The following is a 23,618-nucleotide window of genomic DNA, read 5'->3' on the forward strand; positions in this document are numbered from 1 at the left end:
CATAACATCATAACAAGCTAATGCTAATGAACCTGTGTTGTCAGTTGGTGTCTCAACCTGTTTCCTGTCTTAAAAAAAGAGTTCAAATATAATCCATGTTCTACCAGCAATGGCTCTCCTTCCGGTAGTTTCCGGTCAGACGCCAATATACGATGATAACTGGCTAGCGCGGTAGCCTACCAGGTAATTGAGTAGTCAAGAGCTTGTGAACTTCTCGCCTAGCTAGCGAAAAACACTTTAGTCAAAGAAGGTGGCAAAAAGAAAGAAAAAGAAAAGAAGTAGCGTACATTTCAACATGAATGGACAGAGAAATTTGCCTCTGTGGTGTGTCTTAATATGCAGTGATAAGTATCATCGACGAAACGGTCAAATTTGATACACTACATTAGCATCTAAATTAGCATCAGTCGGAAGAAGGCATGCCAAGAGACACCTTCCAAATTGCAAGCTAGCCAGCAACAAACTCAGTGCAATAGTGACGAATGGAAAGCCATTTGCATGTTGATGTTTTTTTTTTGATAAAGACAAGATAATCAGATGAATAAAATATGTCTAAATATGTCTCTGTCAGCAAGGACTGCTCATCATGATGCGAAGTCATGTGAAGCCTCAACGCCTGCATGAAGCTTAACCTCCACCATGTATCAACCGGACTACAAAGCCATCAGCAAAACCAGGAGTTACATTAATGGTAAGGAGCATTTTAATTGTTAATTTGCTCAAATTCGCTAGAATACATGGAGAAGCTTATGATACATTTATATGGCTCTCACAGAAATACATTAAAAAACTCTAACATATAGATCCACAGTTGATTGAAAAGTTTGATAAAACTCTCATCTACTGCTTGATGTGTGTTTAGTTGTATTCTGACAAGGCTGGCAGCTTGCTGCTGTTCCTCCCAACCAATAAGCCCAAATAAGACCAATTCACACAAATGTGTGAAGAATGACGTGTCTATTAGGACGACGCCCTTGTGATTGGCTAATCATTGACAGATTGGCTTCTTTTGTATTTATCTATCTGCTGTACTTGATTGTTCTTCAGCTGTTTCTTCCTCACCGTAAACCTCACATTGTGTAGTCCTGGGGGGGGGGTCATGAGGTTGGGGGTCATGGTGCTTGCTTGAGGCTGACTGCTCCAGGTAGTCCGATAGTAGTGCTTATATTGTGGTGTTAGCATCAGAAGAAAGGTGGGGGATGCGCAGGAAGGACGAGGCGCCGAGGGGCGCAGTGGTCTAGTGGACATGCATATGGTGGTCTCCCGGTTAGATTCTCTCCACTTCAGGAGCCTTCGCCACGCCGTCTCGTGGCACCTTTCCCAATAAGAACAGGCAAGGCGGTTGTAACCAAGCATGCTCAAGGCCGCTGACCTGGAAACCAGCGAGCCCACTCATTTTGCCCCGACTGGATTTGTATGGCCTGGAGAAGCCAAGCCCCCCAAGCCCGTCCCCCGCTTCCTTCCTCCTCCTCCCACTTCCTATCTGGCTGCCCATGATGCTCAGCTTGCCGGCGGCATTGTTAGCATCCTACCAGACATGTGTGAATGCTCAATCTGAATATGTCCAAGCATGACACGGCACATTTACATGCGCTGCGACACAGCTTTGGTGTGGTGGTCAGCTTTTAGTACATGATTTCCTGTGAATACGACTCACTCAGAGGACCACATTCATAAACGCCTTCTTAACATTTGCAATAAAAGGGACAGATAGAACAAATCAATTAGTTCAGTAACACTCCTATTCTCTCTTTAGTTGCCATGGTTTGCTCGTGATGAAGAAAGACATTAGAAGGTGAGCCAGCGTCATGCAAGTTTTTTTTAAATAGCCAAATATCATGAAAAAAACACAAAGTAATTTTTGAAAAATTAGGTTGTGGGAAAAAAAATAAAGCTATGAAAATAAAGTCAAAATATAATGGGACTAAATAACTATGAGAAGAAAATTTACAAGGCCAAAGTTGAAACAAAAAAATAACTTTTTACCAGAATTTGAAATTTTAAGGTACCGATCATGCTTTTTTGAGTTTTCTGACCATTTAAGGTTGTTAGAATGTTGTCTTCTCGTGTTAAATGATGCCAAAGTTTCAGATACTGAGTTTTGCGCATTTGGAAGTGAGCCCTGAAAGAAGTTTGGAATGGCTCAAAACGCCCGGTTTGAAAAGGCGTGGTAAAATTGTTCACAGAGGGGCGGACTTCCTTATATGGTTCATAGTTAGGACGCACTTTGGCCGCGTGAACAATCACAGGGGAGTGAGCATGCCCAGAGGTGGGCCGTGGGTGGAATAAATTAAAACAGGCCGTTTTGGCAGGAAGCACAAATCAAAGGAAAGTGGAATAGGTGCAGATTCTAGAAGATCTAAAAAGTTTTCTATGCTGGTTATTGTGTAACTGACTACAACGCAATACAAAGGGTAGAAAAATGAGCATAATAGGTCCGCTTTAAGAGGAAAAAAAGTGGTGTTCTAATAAGAAAAAAGTAAACATTTTGCGAGAATAAATTCATAATATGAGGGGAAAATGCCATTTTAGGAGTATAAATTAAAAATATTAAAGATACTTTTTAAATAGCCCTAATGTCATTAAACAAAAATGAATAATAAGTAATTATTTGAAAAGAAATTTGGTTGTTGGGTTGGAAAAGTTATAATGTTAAGAGATGATGGGATTGAAGTCATAATTACCAGAACAAAATTTAGGAGAAAGTTCGAATAGTTGGAAAAAAAAAAAACAATCAGCAGAAATGAAAATGTTACCAATTTTATGATAATAAAGTCAAAATTTTAAGAGAAAAATGTGGTGCTCTTTTTGCAAAGATAAACTCATAACATTATGAGGAAAAATAAGTGACACAGAAGTGAAATATGACAGAAATGTAAATTAAAGATTACGTTGAAGATGTAGTTTTGGGGAAATTAGATTGGGGAGAAGTCAAAACATTATGGGAATAATGTCATAATATTACGAGAAGAAAGAAAGTTTATGAAGAATATATAAGAAATAGAAATAGAAGAAAAAGAGGGCAAAGTTGACTTAGTTGAAAGTTGAAATACGCTTATTTGTCACTTATATCACAAAGCTCAGATAATTTCGACATTCATTCATTCATTTTCTACTGCCAGCTGTCTTCGTGTGTTGGTTTAAAAAAAAAGCGTCCCTTGCATCCTTTCATTTTTCACTTTGTGGCCCTCGGTGGAAAAAAGTTTGGACACCCCGACTCTCAACTCTTATTATTCTATTCTGGTGTTGATTTTCTATAATGTGCACAGAGCACTTATTATTTTGTTGTTTCGGTGCGTTATGCTCGACCTAGCTTAGCGTTAGCATGGTAGCTTTCCTCGTCGTCCTTCAGTAATACTTGTAAGACGTGTAATTTATTTGCCGCCATGGAGATGAAGATGTTACGTTGCCATTGGCGTGTTGCAGCAACTACAACATGCATAGGGTTAATTCATATGTATATTGTAGGCTGGATTCATATCGTTTCTATTGTCGTATATTGTCTATATGTGTCTTTTCTTTGAAGTGAGAAGAACAGTCTTTCTTCGTGCGGCTTGTCAGGCTGCTAACATGAAAATAGCCATGAAGTTTGGAAAACGACAGCAGCGTCACGTTTGTTCACAAATGAAACTACCAAAGATGACTCGACGCCACCTGTCAGCCGCCATTGCCCATCAGTCAGTGCCTGTATTCCCGGGCCGTCCCGCTTATTTTCCAGCAGCTTTTTTGGACAAGTGAGGAATGGCAAGCGGCAAGTGTGACGGACACGCGACTGCCTCCCATGTGACTTTTAAAGATAGGACGCTCCCCGACGTGACTCTTTAACATATTTAGCGCTAGCTTTGACGCTTGATGGATCATGTGACACCAAATATGATAGACTTGCTTGCTTCGGCATAAAACAATCGCAGCTGACCCAAATCCTCTCCGTATCATACACGTTCAAGGCGTACATGTAAAACATGGCTTTGAAGTACGCGACGTTGATTTATTTGGGAGGCAAAGTTGGATAAAAGCCCTCTGCCACTTAAAGGTCACCCAGAGAACATTCTCCCACTTTCTTTTCAAGGCACTACCGCCGCCGCCGCACTGCTGTCCTCAGCATCTCCACGGGGCGGTGACTAATTGCCCCCGTAAATCACCGGCAGGACCGCGTCGTCCTGCGTTTATTTTTCCTGACAGTAATTTAGTGCTTGCTCTTTTACACACTTGTCACGCCGTGTTTTTCCCCCCTCACATTAGAGCCGGCCGGCGAGGGAAAAAAAGGACGGTAATTAACGGTGCGACGTGGCGCTCGCCACCGCTCCTTCATCACGGCGTGATAATTGTGCTCCTTGTCTGTCAGCGTAACCTCTCCACGCTTTCCCCCCGCTACTTCCGCCATGGCTATTTGTCAAGGCGGAGGTAGAAACGCCCCCCCACCAGCCGCCATTCTTGGCCTGCCTGCTTGCTTCCAGGCCGCGTCGTTTGTATTTTGCACAAAAAGTTGTCAGGAACTTGCCATATCCTGAACGGGGAAGACAAAAGATTTATGGTAAACACACCTGAGCGCTCCTAGCTCCTCCTTCCAGGGAGGAGGGCCAGCAGGGGTAGGGGGGCGGCCTAATAAAGAGTGCTGAGACGAGCCCCTTCAATGGACTAATCTATTTACACAGGAAGTCTTTGGGAATGTCGGAGCAGCGAGCGTGTCAGCGTCTATTTTTACCTGCTGTGTGCAGGTGATTCACCGCCTGCCTTGTTATCCTGCTGCTCCTCACTGGGGAGGGGCGGGGGAACCCGGCCGGGCCCAGTATCCATCAGCCGCAAGCCGCACCCCCGAGGTTAAGTCATCAATAACTTTGCTGCTGAAAGTATTGCAGAGGACTCGCAAGGTGTGCGCTTTTGACTGACTATACACCGACCCCCCCGCCCCCACCCCCACCTTAACTTGCACCATGCATCCCCATCCCCTCCCTCCCCACGCCTCAACTTCTTTTTTTAATATCTTTATCCTGCTGTCACAGACGGGGGCTAATGGGATGTGTGGTCAAGATTTCAGGATCCATCACTTGGGGGGGTTGAGGAATTAGCATGGGCCCCATGCATCACCTGCCACGGCTGTCATGGCCGTTGTCTGGACCCGCTTCATTATAGCGCCGGTACCGCGCTCTCCTGTCGGCCCCCCGCGCCACCACCTTCCCCTTGCGGCCACGCCCCCGCCGTGTCAGGCCAGCCGCTAAATTAGGAACACAGAGCTTGCTTTTCTTCAGCAGAGTAAGTGAAAGTAGAGATTTTTTAAAACTATTAACGCTAATTAAGCATCGTTTGGCCTCTGTCGCTGCAAAGTAGCTACTTGATGACTAGCTTAGCTCTGCGGTAGCACGGAGCGCTCTCATTTTTCCTTATGCCTCATTCCAAGCCCCCCCGAGGGCCATTCTTTACGTCTTCCTCCTCTACGTGCAGTGAGGTCGGAGCGAAAAAGGGGGCCACAGCTGGCGACCTCGGGCCCCCTTGCGCTAGCTGGCCCTCTTATTAGCAAATCAAAGGCACCCGCAGAAAGACGCTCACCTGATTTCCTGCTTTGTGGCTAATCATGCCACTGCTTTGCCTTGACTGACACTTTTCTTTATAATTGGCCCATGATCTGGCAAGGATCTAATAACCAGAAAATCCCCTCAGAGGGTTCGCTGGGCTCGGGTGACCTGGCTGCCTGATCCCCCCCCCCATACCCCCACCCCCTAACTTCCCTTCCCCCACCACCTCAACACCATCTGCAAGGGTCCACGCCGCAGTGTTGGTGCGCTAATCTTAACGGGAATATTGAGCGGCGGCGCAGTCTAATTACTGTTCATTTGCCAGAGTATCAAAGCCTCATTACGGATGGTGGGGGGGGGGGCTCCAGCTTTGAGCCAGATCCAAAGGTCCGCCCTCCTCCTGAACCGCCGCCATTATGTGTGTGAGCGTGTTTCGCAAACATTTGCGAGCAAACAAACAAGAGAATCAATGGCGAATCGACATAATCTGGCACTCATTGTTTCCTTTCTGTTTTGTCTTTTCGGTAAATATCAGGAAGGGGAGGCGCCCGATATCATATCGTCTCTCCTCCAACAGAAAAAAGCTGTTTCATGTCCCCCGCCCAACCATCCCGCCCTGACGGAGGAATCAGTTGATGCCTAGCATCTGACAGCTTCTGTCAGCAATTAGCAGCTAAAGCGGCTAAATCTCCCCAAACAAGCACTTTAGACGTTTCTTATTTAGCCCTCGTCCCACGCCGCCGTCACCGCCGTCACCGCCGTCTACATGTTACAAAGCACTCGCAGCCTCAACTCAGGAGGCTTTCGCGGAATAAAACTACATCTACCTGCGTCAGGATCTAATGAGCGGCCATGATGGCGTCTTGTTGTTGTTGCTGTTGCTCCGTCTGGTCGTCACCCGGTCATTATTGTCGCTTGATTTACCGCCACGCTGCTTCACAGGCCCGAAGAGCAGCTTGGAAATTAGCATCCTCGTGATCCAGCTGAGCAGCTTATTAGATCCTGATATTCATTTTCTACTTAAAGCCGTGTTTGAGTACACTTTCGTAAAGAGACAGCAAAGCACTCTGCTGCCCGGGATGCCATGTTACAGCCCAGCAGCCTCACGGGGATGGAGGCGGAGATGATAAGCAGCTAAGTATAATATGTAGACTGCGTACTTAATTCCTGATTTTGACTGTGTAGTGTTGTCCCAAATCCATTACCGTCATTGCACACTTGACTTACCTGCTTCTCTCCTTTTTAAGAACTCAATGTAGTTTCTCCTTTTCCGCTAAGTCACCACGGTGTTGATGATTGAGGGTGGTGAGTGGCCATTCTTGACCACCATTTGGGTCGTGTTGAGTGCAACATCCCTGTACTGACAGTACACTGCATTTTGCTTTTTTTTTTTTGCATTTTACAACCACAGACACTTACCAGAGATCGGAGAAAGTCAGTGTATTGGAAGTCTCAGCTATGTCTCAAGTCTTTAATTCCAAGTCATTACTCAAGTCTCAAGTCAAGTTCACCAAATAGAATTGGCAAATCTATTACTTTACATTGGCTCGAGTCCACACATCTGGCACTTACCCCCCTTAAGAGTTGCCATTATATAATTGTAACATGTAATACAGTAAACATCGGATATATCGGATTCAATTGTTCCCACTGGTTTTGTCCGATATAAGCGAAATCTGTTGTATGCGTATACCGGAAAATGTCTGTTTTACGCATATATGGGATTTATATCCGGTATATGCGTGAATCGGATTTTATCCGTTATAAAAAGGCACTTCCTTGACTATGTTTCCAATGTACCTGGACGCGCAGGCAACGCTGCAAACGCTGCAAATGACGTCGTATAGCGGCCTGTCACGATTCGGCGAATCGGAGCGCCACGATGCGGCCATCCGATATATGCGAGGGAAATTTCATGGAAATGCATTGGAACGGGACTGGAGATTTTGTCCGAAATAGGCGAAATCCGTTATAAAAAATCCGATACATGCAATGAATTTTTATTGGAAATGCATTACAGAAAAATTGGTTCTTTTTGTGAGCGAATTTCCGATATATCCGAGTCCGATATATCCGAGGTTTACTGTATTGTATGTCTATTAATAACAAAGCACAGAAATACCATACATGTAAACCCTCCCATTTTCCTCTATAAACTTTACCTTCTTTGCCAAGGCCATCCCATTTCGAAAGCTTCCTGTACGTTTTCACGACATTCATGAATGAGTTGCGATGGCAGCTCAAGTCTATATGGAAAGTCAAAGATTGCATTCATTCATTCATTCATTTTGTACCGCTTTTTCGTCGTGGGGGGTATCTGAAGCCTATCCCAGCTGTCTTTGGGCGAGAGGCGGGGTACACCCTGGACTGGTCGCCAGCCAATCACAGGGCACATATAGACAAACAACCATTCACACTCACATTCATACCTATGGACAATTTGGAGTGGCCAATTAACCTAGAAACCAGAGTACCCGGAGAAAACCCACGCATGCTCGGGGAGAACATGCAAACTCCACACAGAGATGGCCGAGGGTGGAATTGAACCCTGGTCTCCTAGCTGTGAGGTCTGCTCGCTAACCACTAGACCGCCGTGCCCAAAGATTGCATATGAAGCAAAAAAAGAAATGCAGCCCCAAGATGCCATATGGTGGATTTAGGAAGGAAGTATCTTCTCAATCCATGCAGCATGTTCCTGTCTACCATCCAGCAGAGGACAGCCCTTGGCCTGCAGTGCCCCTCATTTAAGGCGATCGACAAAATCAATAGAGCTGAGAATGTCTCCTCTCGCTCTTTTGGCTCCCTTCCCGCTCCTCAAGCGCACAATTCCCTCCATACACCCATTGACCCCCCTCAGGTAACCTGCACCAGCTGAGTCGCATTAATTCAGGTCGTCCCCCTCGAGTATCTACAATGTCGTTTCCCCTCTTTTGCACCGCTAGCTGCTAGCAAGCAAGACTTTTACAGACATAAATATAATGAATACATCTTTTTATGACCTGAACCGTTAAACTATGGCAGCCTCATTCCGTGTCTAGAAAATCTGACCTCGGGATCTGACCTCAAAGCTCAAAAAACATGGTAGAGGGCTGCGATAATCATTGACAACATCACCTAGCAGTCAAGTATTAAATCTCTATATGATGAAATGTAGTTTCTTTTAAATGGCAAAATTATATATCCAATCAATATACGTACAATAGTTTGTATCAGGGGTGTTCAAAGTTTTCCCTGGGTGAGATTTACATACCGCAAAGGGATTTTTATTGGGCCCTCAGCATATTCTAAAAATAAAATAACTTTATTACCTCTACTAAGCGCAGTCTAAAGCACAAGTGCAGCACTGAAGTTATGTTTTTCCTGGCATTTATTTGTTTGTGTTCAAAATAACGTGAAAAGTTGTGAATGGATTTGAATGAAATTTTCAGGAATTGTCGGAAATGGGATATAGAAGAACTGACACAATTTTGGGGGTAATGCGGATCACTTTCTGGATCCAGGAATTTTTGAAGGAGGAAGGAGTTATTGCCATTATTGGCATTTTTGTGCATATAACGCTCACAAAATGGTCAATGTACTTGGAAAAAATACGGGATAAGTTTCCAACAGGTTCTACAAAATATCAAGAACTGATACAAAAAATGTAGGATTTTTATTTTGGTGTGAATCATAATATGGGACAACTATTGTGCTTGGCAGATGTTTGGGCTCTCTGAGCGCTTTTCTACTTTGTTTGTGTTCAAAATGATAGTATCATAGCAGTGGAATCCATAATTGTGTGCCAATGTTGGGCTAATTGACAAAATCCACCTATAAATAATTTATTTTGTGCAATTAGTGTATATATGTATATGTGCAGAGACTACAGTAATATGTAATTGGCTAGTTGATGAGAAAACAGGTTATAAAGTTCATAAAGTGTCCTCTTGAACCTGGAAAAAGGGTCACTAACCAGTGTTACCAACTTGGCGACTTTGTAGTGAAATCTGCCAACATTCCAATTCCCTCTTAATGACATATTTTCTCAAAAACAACTAACAAATGTAGCTACTTTTTCTGGCGTTGTTGGAGAACGTTCTGGTATTTGAGGACTTACAAGTGAAAGCATGTATTGAGATGCACTTTCTGTTCACACTGAGCAGCAGAGGGTGCTGCTGAGATGTGTGATGTCCAAGCCGTCAGCTGTCATCACCTGCAGCACACCGAGAGCACAGTAGAACTCCACACATCTATGAATCACGCATGCGCAAGGCGCAATATCACCCGCGGTGAAAGCCGCCCTGTTTTATAGAGCAGGATCTAAAACGTAAATGTTTACTCATCTTCATCAAATGACTACTCAATACACTTAGGCCTCATTGGGACTGTCACTTACCTGTCAGTGTGATGTGTGATATGGAAGAAAATCTGATGGAATGAATGTAACCATTTGGTCAGTTGCTCCCCCAAAACAAGTAGCTCCAATCCAGGGTGAGCCAGTAGCAAAGACTCATGAGCTTCTGTGTGAGCGAATTATACTCGATTTTATTGTTGTCGATTGTGAATACTGAAGCCAACTGTTTTTACTGTAAAGTATGTCATTCCCAATATTCCCTTTTATATTACATCAGCCTCTAAAACAGGGGTCTCAAACTCAATTTACCTGGGGGCCACTGGAGCTAGGGTCTGGGCAAGGCTGGGCCGCATCAGGTTTTCAAAAAAAAAAAAAAAAACGCATTTATTAAAAACTGAAAAATATACAAACTTGTTCAGTGCTTTGGTTCCAATTTTCTACAAGAAAAGCTCTGATAAAACATTCCACTGTTCTCAAATATCTTAATTTTTTATTTTTCTGCACAAAATAAGATGAAAAATAAATAAACAAATCAAGAATAAAGAAAATCAATCAATCAGTAATAAATAAATATAATAATAATAATAAAACGGCAAATAATCAAAACTTAAGAAACCACATATAGTTGGTGGGTAGACAAATTATTTTTTCAGATTAAAATGAACAAAGCATTATTAGAGCCCTGTAGACATGACAAAACACGACTATAGTCACATTTATACTCTTTTTATTTACAACATATTGCGCAACTGCAGGGTCTTGAGACACATGCTAACTCGCAAACTAGAGCGCTAGCGACCTAAACGGTAGCCTTCAAGTTATTTCCTTTAAACTTAAATAGCCAAAACTTACCACTTCCACACGGATAGGGAGGATAACTATTAACAGTTATTTAACCTTTAACATGAACATTAATCAAAGGTAATAATTTTTTCTGGGTACATGATACCATGCAGCATCCATATCAAACTTTAAACTTTCATATCAAGGCAGGGGCCTCAAACTAGTGTCCTGCGGGCCACATTTGGCCGCGTGTTTGAGACCCCTGCACTAAAAGATGTTTTATTTGCAGGAAAACAGTGTAAACTTGGTGTAATCAGACCATTTTTATGAAGGTATCGAGCAGGCAAATGTTAGGCAGCATCCTTCCTGTGTGTTCTAATAACCGCTCTTTGAGGTGCGGGGGATGTTGGTGGGGGTTGTTAGGGGGGTGGGCAAAGCTTGTGAGGTCAAATCTTTAGGTTCATAGACCCCGAGGAGGGAAATTGATTGTGGAATGTTGTGGGAGGGGAGCGTTTGACTCCTGCAGGCGGCACGTTGCTTGACATCACTTCCCACAATCCTCCTCTGCTCTGCGGGCCAAGACCCACCGCTTCTCTTGCAATTAACCTATTAGGAGACGCCTTTCATTGTGATCTGATTCCATGCTCCCTAGCGCACCTCAATAACGCTGTTTTGATCCCAGGGAGCGCCGCCTGCGGACGTTTGCAGCACAGTTTCAGAGCAGGCACAAACTTTGCAACATTTGAGAGGAATAAAGCACATTTAAGCAGGAGGCGTGTCCCGTGTGGGAGATAAATGTGTGCTTCCTGCAGTGTGGTGAAGTCAATTGGCCACAATACAAACAAATGACTCTCAGCCTTGGTGAAAAACATCCAAGTGTTCAAAAATGGATCCCCGGGGTCTTCTTTGTCCATGGCTGCAGGCGTTATTGGACCCCGGTTGTCACAAAGTGGCCCCTCAGGTCATTACTCGCGGCCAGCGCCGCCTCCATCATGTGGCCGTGCTGAGGAGCGAGGGGACGCACTGGACGCACATCTGAGGGAACGACGAGGCCGGGCGCTCCCCGCTCTGATGTGACACCGCCCAAGGCCCAAAGCTGGAACGCTGGCAGAGAAACACTTGAACCAATCAGCAATGTAATTGTGTTGTTTTAAAAAAAATAAATAATAATCAGCTTTTCATTTTGATGCATAAATTCTCTTTAGTTATGATTGTGAAGATGACTGATGTGAGGTTTTCAGTGGGAAAAATCAAAGGGAAAAAAAAAACCTCACTTTTATACTAGTGCAGGCCAAACAAAAACTGTGACTCACAGATAGATACAGTAGAGGAGGTATTTTAAATAGACGTGCTAGTGCTAGTTAGCAATTATAATGTGTAACTTTTGAAGCGCTCCAGGGGCTCTGCAGGCTATTACATGCTTTAAGTCGTCTGTTGTACTTTCTAAAAGAACATCTTTTCACTTTTATGCACTTTAGCTTGAAGGCAGGTACAATGCTGAAGTAGTGCACGTATGGAGTTCCGGCAGCGAGACATTTTGTCCATTTTTGATACACTGCTTGACTCTTTTTCGCATAGGAGATCATGTAAATAGAAATAATCTGGTCCAGGGTCAAGCTGAGTCCATCATAAAAGCTTTATTAAGCGTGCGGTGTCGCTCCATCATCCTGCATCGTCTTCTCACATTTCTGTCCTTCCTCTTCCAGGGAGTCGCATGTTAACATCAGCGTGTCAATCAAACATGGCAGCTACTCACGCTCTGTGGCGAGATGAAATGTTCCTCCTCCATCATCATGTGAACAGCAAAGAAGACAACTAAAAAAGGTCGGTACATTTTTAGATTCCGGGTTGACTTAGATGTTTTGGCTGTGGCAGGCAAACGTGGAGACTCACTATCATGTTTTATCAACAGCATGTGTGTTAGCAATATGAGTGTTAGCGTCACTGCTTTGTTTTTTAAAATGCTTCATTGTGAGTAAAAGAACACATTCAACCATCAGTGGAGGAACAAATTAGAGCATCAAATGGACTTCAGACCACCACCAGGTATCTGTTCCATGATAATGAGCCAATATTTGCGAACAGCTAAGGGTCACGACCCTGCTTGTGGCAGTCAAGGGTGGTCATGAAGACCACCGGGCGAATTGGAAGAATAAGAAAAAAAGAGGAACTTCTAGAGCACCATGTTGCTGTGAAATATTTGTGAATAGACTGGAACCCGTTTGTGTCAAAACCCCAGAAAACGGTGATTGTTCTGTAACGGTACCCAAATTGGTACAGGAAAACAAAAATATTTTGTTAAAAAAAAATTAATTAAAAGTAGTGGAGCAAACACGAGTGGTTAGCATGGAGGCCAAACAGTTAGGAGATCATGAAGACCTTCCATCTCTGCGTGGAGTTTGCATGTTCTCCCTGTGCATGCGTGAGTTTTCTCCGGGTACTCCGGTTTCCTCCCACGTTCCAAAAACATGCTAGGTTAATTGGCAACTCCAAATTGTACATAGGTATGAATGTGAGTGTGAATGGTTGTTTGTCTATATGTGCCCTGTGATTGGCTGGCGCCCAGTCCAGGGTGTACCCCAACTCTCGCCCGAAGACAGTTGGGATAGGCTCCCGCATGCACCTGTGACCCTAATGAGGATAACCAGTATAGAAAATGGATGGATAGATGGATGCATGTCACGATAAATGAACTTCTGTGAAGTAGGATTTCTTATTTATATTCATATTTCCATAGTAGGAGGAGCTAACAAAACCTGTTTATGACTTCTTAAATACCTTTTTTCCCATTGTTAGAGGGTGTGGAAAATAATCGATTTTAATCGATACGTCGATGCACATGCGCGCAATGAGAGTGCATCGGCTCATTAGCTGGGAATGGATGCAATTGACGGGTGAAATCTAGATTCATCGCGATGCGTTTGTGGATATTGGTGAAATCCGATGCAAGTGCCGTTTTATTCATGTTCAACTTCACCCCATATGCTGTTCCCCAGGTGCAATGAATGCAACATCATTATTTGGCGTTCTGTATTGAATACGGACAGAAGCCGTGAGGCGCATACAACTACTAGTAAAACAGCATGGACGTTCACACGCAAGCAGCAACATTTAAATAGTATGTTTGGAAACACTACTGATTCCCAAAGAACGACGGAAAGCTCGACAAAACATTGGTCATTTCCAAAGAATGCCGCGTTAAGAAGCCGTACAACAACACGGACAAGTCTACCGCCATCTCCCCGTCTAGTTCCTCGTTGGACACCGGGGAAGAACCATGCAAATCAGGTCAGAACAAGTGGATCTTCTGCTGCTTTCCAAATTGTCCAGGATCTGTTTGTCCATCCCTGCAACAAGTTGTTGTTTAGACCACTTTGCTAATGAGCAGGCCATGTGACACAAGAGACCTCCACAGCTATAAGCATAGCATGCTAGGTGTCACAGTTCTGATGGGGGGGGGGGGCCCCCCGCCCCAAGTCAGCAAATTTGTTTATGTCCACGGCCAGCCAGTCCGAAGAGCGTCAACATGAACGTGTGCTGCTGTGTTGTGAACATTATGATGAGGATTATACTGTTTTTTGTGGAGATTACGAGTGTTTTGAGGGGGAAACGTCTGCGTTGATTAGCGGCGGTGCTTGGGGGCGATAATGAAGGCAAACAAGTTTGTGCGTCCTATAAATCACACACCGATATAAAAGTGACAATAACTAGCTGAGGGGAAACTTTTCAAATGAGCAGCTTTATGGTAAGTCATAGCGCTTGGCAGTTGATCATCACCGTCGCTCCCGGATGGTTCCGGAAAGGAGGCATATTTACGAGCGAGCAACAGATGGCGACCGTGCCTTCCTTCCTCGCTTGCGCTCCCGAAATGGGCCTTTTGGCGGCTGTATAAATATGATGAAGTGGCGGCCATAACAGGCCGCTGGATGCCACGCTAGGACAAAACGTCCAAATGAGCCGCAAAAGATTGATCTACGCCACGGCGGGCCCGCTGCGGGGAATGATGTGCGGCGACGGTAATTTAGCCGCCAAAACAATGCACGAGAGCGTCGGCTCGCGCCGCCATTTCCACTGGAGCGTTCCCCCGGCGGTGGCGGGTCATTAAAGTAGCAGCCGCTTGGCAATATGCTGCAGTCAATGTCAGCTACAGGATGGGACAATAAAGAGGGAGGGGGCGGTGTTGTATGTATTAATGTCACATCGGCTTTAGCCCGCCTCCTTAAGCCTCGCCAAGAGTCACCTCAGCCAATTTCCATTATCATATTGATTGAAATAGTTCATCATAGTGTAATTTCAGCTTTAGCGCCACCCGGCTGGGAATAAGACCAAAGCATTAGCCAACAAAAGCTATTGTTCCAGAGGACGTGGGCCTGTTCCAGTTCATTGATGGACTTGATTAAGTTTAAATGAAGCAGACGGCAGATAAAAGTCAGGGTATTGACCAGCGAGTGGCGGCGGCGCCAGCGTGCACGGAAAAGCAAGATTTGCTAAATGCTGTAATCTTCAATCACATCTAACACAACTACAGACAAACTTTGGTAATGAGAGATTCAATGAAGCATGCAGGGGAGAGAATTAATCCCCCCCCCATCGCCCAAAAGTGAGTTCAACTTTGAAGCGGGCTCCTCAGCGTGGATGGTTATCTAAATGCTAAGTAAGACACCTTTGGCAGCATGCTAATCATCCGTTCATCCGCACTCTGTTCACTCACTGCTTTATTTGTTCTCCCACGCCCACCAGCCCGCACCCCTCCCGCACCCCTCCCGCACCCGCCCCTCGCCGGGCCGCTGCTCGCATCAACCTTGGAAGGACCAACAACGTTTGATATTCAGGCCCAACCAAGCAAGTGCTCACTGGAAAGTGTGACACATAAAGAACAAAGATTATTGCTGTTATTACTCACCGTTTATTATTGATGCCATTACAGCTAAATTACACTTTTATTTTTTATTCTGGTAAAATTATAAATTAATTCCCATAATATTTGGATTTTTTTATCTCAATATTAATATTAATATTATTTTCTTTATATCTTTTAAATGTATTTGTGTAGAATATTAGACTTAACAAAAAGATTATTTCTAATATTATATTTAATTCTTATTATTGTTATTTCATAATCATTTATATTTATCTATGTAACTGTTTGTATTATTTTACACATTCAATTAATTGCATAGTTATTGTTTATCATTTGTGTATCGTATTATTATAATTATTGTGTACAATTATTTCAAAATGTTGTTTTTTGTTCCCAAAAAATATCTCGAGACATTTTTTTATTGATATTACTTTTTTCCATCAGCAAAATATTGTATAAAATATTAAGCAGAATGTAAAATTATTATTTTAGAATATTACAATTGTATTTATGTTTAATATAATATTATTTTATTAGAATATATACATATAATTTATTTTATGCTTCATATTATTATTGTGGTAATGATGTAATCTGTGTGTATATTTATTTATATTCATTTTATATATTTTATTTTATGTGTTATATTCATTAATATGTACTATAATTATTTTAAAATGTCGTTTTTGATTACAAAAAATATTGCCATTTTTTTCTCAAATTATGAATTCAAAATTGTAATATCGTAACTTTATTCTTGTGAAACGGAAATACTATTATGATTATTTCTTCTTCCTATGTGCTTTACTGCAATAAGACAGCAAAATAAATACGTGAGCATCAACAAAAATCTTCCCCGCTTCGTCCCACGTGTATCGCCTCGCTGTTTCAGGAAATAGACAAAATATTTGTTTTGTGCTCCAAATCCGTCAGATTCACGTTTATCACATTACGGGACATTTCAAGCTTTTGTGCGACGTCTAAATAAAGCACGGCGGTGCCACCCGTGGGCTGCTCGTCTTGTTGTTGTTGTTGTGCAGCCTTCAGTCAGTCTTGTTGATGCTGCTCATTATTTGCATTTATTGTGTAAACGTTGTGTTCTTCCATGGTGGAGACATGAAGTCTTGTCACGCTGCCATCTCATCTGCATGTTTGCTTTTTAAACAGGCCATGTTCCCTTGTAACCCCCCCTTTTTGCTTCCCCTGCCTGCCGTATTCCACCGCAAACAGACAGCAGACACAAGGCGGGGAATGGCGCAATAAAACAAACGACGCTCTCAAAGGTGCGTGCGTGTCTTTGTAGCGACGCTTGTTGCCTGTTTGCTGCACTTCCTGCTCGCCTTTCATCTGTCACTTTGCCACAAATCTTCACGTCGTCACACACACCCGCACACCGACACAATTAAAACTGCTTCATATTGTTATTCTACGCCGGCTCCTCGTCCTTGAACGATCGATTAGAAACGATCAGGACAAGTAATTGTGTCGTGCAACAGCTAGCTTGAAAAGAACAGCATCCCCCGGCTTGGCAATTCATGCACGAATGGAAGCAAGCACCGTGCATCAGAACCTCCAACGTGGAACATTGGCATCGGTTGACTTCTAAACCCATGCTGCTTTCAAAGCTAAAGTAAACATGCAATGAAACATGAACCCACCGTCCTATTGATGAGAGACGACATGATCGATGTCACGTTGTGTACATATAGTATCGCTGGGCAACATGGACCATACAACACATATCACAAATCAATGTGTTGATATGAAAAAATACCTGTAGAGTCACGCATTTGAGCTTATACTAAAAAAAAAGGATACCAACCGAGGTATGACAACAGTTTTTAAAGTGAAATGAAAAAGTGAACACAAAACCACATTAAAACGGGGAAAACTCCAAGCCGTTAAGCAAAACTAAATGAAACTAAAACTACTCAAACTTTGCCAGTGTATCAGTCACCTATATTGCCGTGATATACAGTATTACTGGAAGTATGGAAGTGAATGTACTGAAGGTAAAAGGCCTTCATCTAAAAGATATACGTACCTGCATTCAATGCTCCTAAAAATAATATTAAAGCCATGTGTGACACAGGTAACATAATGTATGTGAGTTTGTGTGTGTGTGTGGGCAGCCTTTTGAAAATGTTTTTTGAAGCACTTAATAAGGATTGCAATCAATGTTCTCGTTCATGAAATGCCACTAAATCCTATTCTATTGTTGTGTATAACCAGTGTATACCATTTTAGTATTGGTTATAGCTTGGTTATATTATGTACTGTATAAAGCATCTATATTTAATGACTTGTTTTGCACTACAATTGGCTGGCGACCAGTCCATGGATAGATGGATGGATGGATGGATGGATGGATGGACGGATGGATGAACGAATGAATGAATGGATGAACGGATGGATGGATGGATGGATGGATGGATGGATGGACGGACGGATGGATGAATGAATTAATGGATGGATGAACGAATGGTTGGATGATGGATGGATGGATGGATGGATGGATGGATGGATGGATGGATGGATGGATGGATGGATGGATGGACGGGTAAATGAATGAATGAATGGATGAATGAACGGATGGTTGGATGATGGATGGATGGATGGATGGATGGATGGATGATGGATGGATGGATGGACGGATGGATGAATGGATGGATGAACGGATGGTTGGATGATGGATGGATGAATGGATGGATGGTTGGATGATGGATGGATGGATGGATGGATGGATGGATGGATGGATGGATAGATGGAAGGAAGGAAGGAAGGAAGGAAGGATGGATGGATGGACAGACGGATTGATGGATGGATGAATGAATGGATGGATGGATGAACGGATGGTTGGATGATGGATGGATAGATGGATGAACGGATGGTTGGATGATGGATGGATGGATGGATAGATGGAAGGAAGGATGGATGGATGGATGGATGGATGGATGGACAGACGGATGGATGGATGGATGGATGAAAGAATGGATGGATTGACGGACAAATGGACAGATGGAAGAATGGACGGATGGATGATTGCTGGACTATTCTGCACATATTGAGCCTCCAGGCCATTTTCCTGTTATGATAAGTTCCATTTCCTGTTCCCTGGTTAGCATCACTCTTTCCCATCAGTGGTACATAAAAAAAGAAAAATCCAAACACCCCTGTGTGTGTTTCTCACAAGATTGATGCATTTGAACTCTCAAGTTTTTTTTTGGTTGGACTTGAAATTGCACTAAAATGAGTTTCATTTTGGAGGTTCCGCTGTCATTTCTCAGTGACCAATTCCAACGCGTTATTCTTCTCGTTTCATCAAGCGTCCACTGCGATGACGTCGGCGCTAAAAGAGGTCAGCGCGTGCCCGCGGGATGCAGGCCAGCTGCTCCCTGACCAGCCCGCATCACGTGCACCTACAACAGCCGCCCACTCTCATTAATAGCCAAACAAGCACATATATAGCCTGAGGACACCACGAGTGGACTTCCTCTTGTTTGTCCCGTTATTTATGTCCTTACTGTCAGTGACACGTAGCTTGCAGCCATGATGGAAGAAATAAACACAATCTTTATTGTCTTTAATATTGTAACACTAGGAATGGTGCATTTCCCATGATAACCATTTTACACTTAATATATACCAATAATATACATTTATTTAATTGTACAAATGTGACAAATTGCCAAATCAATGACCTTTGAATTTTAGAAAAACACATTTTTATGTAATTTGTCAGCACAATAATAAACATACTGTTAAATACCTGTCTGAAGGTCAATCAAAAGTCAACGTTATATTAATCTCATTAGATTGTGCACCCAATGAAGGGGTCACACCACCTTCTCTTTCCTCAACAGAAACATTGTGTGTGCAATGTGTGTATGTGTGCGTGTATGTGTATGTGTGTGTGTGTGACAGCAGCTCATGTAAGCGAGCCGTGTCATCCCAATTAGCCGAAACAATTAGAGCAACTTTGACTGTAATCATGTTGTAATTTGAAGCGTCTGGCTGGTCGCTGATTAAAAAAAAAGGTCTTGCCTGCAGGGCAGCGTGATTAGAACCTGTCAGCTGCTCAAGTGAACGCAGGCAGCCATGCGTGTTGTGCGACATGACCCGCTGTTGTTAAACCTTGTCAACATATTAACCTGAATTCCCAAGTCATTACGGCCTCCACTGGCTGCACACTGGAGGAAATATGCATCGTGAAGGCAGCACGAGGGGAGGGGGGGGGGGTTGCTGTGAGAACAAACACGTTTCTGCATTCAAATGTGGCCATTTTGGAACATAGCAGCCAAAGCCCAGGCCTAAATCCAATTGAAAATGTGGAGAGTGGCCTAAAGGGGGTGTTACACAAGAGAAGCCCTTCTAATTTGAGACATTTGGAGCGCCACTGCAAGCAAACGATTATTATACGTACCTAATTATACCTATAATTATCTAGTTGAGTTTTGGCTCATTTTTAGTCATTTTTTTTATTGTCAGTGGAATTATGGGATTAGGTTTTTGCACATTTTATTTTTAAATTTATATTCTTATTTTATTGTATTTGTTTACTATTTATTTTAATTGTTATTATAATATAGATTTTTTTGTCATAATATTATTTTTCTATATCATAATATATTTTTTTGTTTCTCTCCTATAATTTATTTTTTGAATTACTGATTTTATATATTTCATTTTTTTAATCATTGCATATATTTCCTCAAACATTTTATACTATCTCAATTTTCACAAAAAAAATTGGCAAAAAATAGGAGAGTATATTTTCTGAGATGGGGGGGATAAAAGTGTGTGATAAAGTGTAGATATTGAAATAAATACACTTCCCTGCTGCTGGAGCTGTCCAATAAGAGAATAAAGGATGAAATTCTAGTGTGAGTCATGAGACAGCAGATCATTAAATGCACACAAACAAAAATAAATGGTTTTGACAGGAAGAGAACAATAGTTTTTTGGGGGGAGGCCAAGAGGTTGGCGTGAAGCACATTTGATCCTTGTCAAAATAAATAGATTTCATGACGTCGTCCTTGGTCTGTCAATAGACACTCGCTCATAAGGGCGACGCTCCCCAAATGCTCATTTGCGAGCACGCGTTACATTTGATGGATCGGCCAGCAGGGGCGGTGACCACGAGGCGGGCGGCCCAGAGTGGACAACCCCCCCGCCCTCCCCTTTTTTTTTTTTTGTTGCAAAAATCACTGCCACTGACTCTCCTCAAGCCGCATGGAAGTGAATAATTGATGTCAGGATAAAAGCAGTCAGTCAGACAGTAGCTTTACCCCCCCTCTGCACCCCCCACCTCCCGGACATGTGCCGCCCCCTTTCCTCCTCGGACGTGTGCTTGAAGTGCAAATGCGTGTTGCGACTTGTTCCCGCCGCCTGTCAGCATGTTCCCCCGGTGTCACGGCGGCCACGGGGTGCGGCCCAGTGTCACCCGTGTAGTGGCGCTGTAACGCCATCATTGACGGGCCAGTGACACCACACAAGCATATAATGGAAAGCTATTGATTTTTATAGTGTGTGGCACTTGTCAACAACAGGCCAAAGGACGGGTCCTGATCAATGGTGTGCTGACACTAACCGACATACTGAACTACCCGTCTTTAAAAACAGTAGCAATACTATCGTTTTTATTTTTTTAACACCACTCCTTATGAATATACAATAACATGATAAACTTACAAGAATAAAGTCCTAATGATTCAAATCGATTCATGTCACAAATATAAACACAACAGTCGGAGACATTACCAAGTATGAATACTTTTTAATACACATTTTGTACTCTGATTCAATTACCACTTTTATTGATTTTTCATTTGCTTTGCTATTTTTTTCCTGTAAATATTATGTATTTGTTTGAGCAACATGACATCATTTTCTGGAACATCACAACTTTTTCACTTGGCAAGAGGCTTATTTGTGTCCTAAGTGGCTTATTTTGTCTGATTATATCTACTATATTGTGTAATATAAGTGTAAAAGTGACTATAGGGGTGCCATTTTATGTCTAGAGGGCTCTAATAATGGTAAGAATCGTACAAATAACACTACAACATTTTTCTCCAAACTTTACAACTTGATTTGGGACTTCACCCTCTGTGTACCTAATGAAGTAGACTGTGAGTGTATTTTTATTTTTATTTGGTGTAAAAACTTGCCCACGGTTGGGCACTCTGGGGAGCATGCTCAGACAGTATGTCCAAAATGTAGCTGCTTGAGCCATGATCCACCCCCTCCGGCAAGATGTGGTGCTGCTCCATAACACAATGATGGACAAACATATCCAAAAGCCAACAAAGTACACTTTTACACTGCAAACTTCTACCAACTGTAACCACAAAATGTGGGGTGGGTGTGTGTGTGTGTGTGTGTGCTGTATTAGAAATATGTTGTAGTTTATGAGAATTTGGCGAGACAATTCTCTGATATAATTAATGGTAACCCACTGGAATACTTGAAAAGATATTTCAGATTTTTTGAAATATCGAGTTGTATGACATCCCAATCAGCAGTGTAATGCATCAACGGTGACCAACGTAGGATTTGGTCCCAACAATTTTGGTACCATCCCTTCAATAATAATTACTCATTAATTTACTGAAAATGTATCATGATTGTTATTCACTTTCTATCAACGTGATATTAATATCAAATAGATGAAATTATATGTTTCATGACATGAAACTTAAATATTTGCCCCGTTGAGGTTGTGTGATGTGGAGAGATGTAGCCGAGTGGCTAACAGCAGATTTATTCCATCTTGTCCATATCAAGTGTCCCATGTCTTTTACGTCTATTGGTTTGCACTTTTAATGGCGCGTCCTCCTGTGGGACCGGGCTGCTTTCATAGCGGCGGCCTAGCATTGGACCCCCGCAGCAGATGGCGAGTGAGGCTTTGGCAACAACACATTTTTTCATGTCGGCCTTTTTTCCATCAATCCCTGGCTCCCCCTCCCTCCTTCATTCCCTCCCTCTCCAGCCAGCGGAATAATGAAAAGCCCGATTGTGGTCATGGCTAACTCAATCTCATTATAATCTCTCTTTTTTTATTCATTCAGCCCCCTGGGATGCTGTCTGCCAGCGATGTGGCTTTCAACCTCCAGAGAGAACATCTTTTGAAAGAGCCAGGAGACCATAATGAAGTCACAGAGTGGCACAATTATTTCCCAAAGAAGGAGCATTAATGTACTTCACAATTCCCCGCGGAGAAGCGTGATGACAATTGGTTTGTACAGCTTTGATCGCTGCTTTAAATACTGGCCAGGATCAACTGCAGGGTGAGGCCCCTTTGCCATTGGTAAGTAGCAGACCCAGATGTGGCTATCAAGCTTTAAAATAGAACACTGCACACACACACACACACACACACACACACACACACACACACTCCAATGCATTCTGCAGGCTAACCTCTACCGATTCCTTGAACCAAACTGTCCACAATGCCTATGTATGCTTATCCAACCACAGACGTTACATTAGTCTACACTGTCTAACATTATAGTCAGCACCGGGCATCACAAGACATACAGATGACCACCATGTAGTCCACAGGACATCTGGACTTTCCCCATCATTCCAATACACAATCAGTGGACATGCTCTCCCCAGCGGGGACTATGGTGAAGTACACTTTTGCCAAACCCTCAAACTTGGCAACCTCCAAATAAGTTCGGCAAAATAACAACAAAAAACATTTAGTACATGTGCCAATATAGCATTTCTTTTCTGTGTATTTGACAAGAGGCAGAACACAAATGCCCCCTACCTAGATACCCTAGGAACCAGGGACTATTATGTAAGTACTTCAAAGTTGACAATTAAAATGCACAGTTTGCAGGATCCGTTTTAGGTCCAACAGGCAAAACTATTCTTTATTAGCTACAATCTGCTAAAAGCAAAACAGTCATTTTTGGATCAGCATAGGCTTTGTGAAATGCACCATAGTAATACTACTACTACTACTACTAATAATAATAATAATAATAATAATAATAATAATAATAACATCCATCAATTTTCTGCCACATATTTGGGTCTGGATCTTGGGGGCAGCAGACTTCCTGGTCTCCAACCCACCTCTTCCAATTCAGCTGAAAGACCAGCCATTGGTCCA

At 42.8% G+C, this 23,618-nt stretch overlaps 1 long non-coding RNA gene across 1 annotated transcript; it reads left to right on the plus strand.

Annotated features, from left to right (window-relative positions):
• Positions 1-401: 401 nt before the first annotated feature.
• Positions 402-23,277, plus strand: LOC131129753 (uncharacterized). Its single transcript, XR_009129885.1, has 3 exons — positions 402-691; positions 12,336-12,453; positions 22,561-23,277. It is a non-coding gene; the product is annotated as an uncharacterized LOC131129753 (long non-coding RNA).
• Positions 23,278-23,618: the final 341 nt, after the last annotated feature.

This window comes from Doryrhamphus excisus, chromosome 5 (genome assembly GCF_030265055.1).
Source record: "Doryrhamphus excisus isolate RoL2022-K1 chromosome 5, RoL_Dexc_1.0, whole genome shotgun sequence".
NCBI lineage: Eukaryota > Metazoa > Chordata > Actinopteri > Syngnathiformes > Syngnathidae > Doryrhamphus > Doryrhamphus excisus.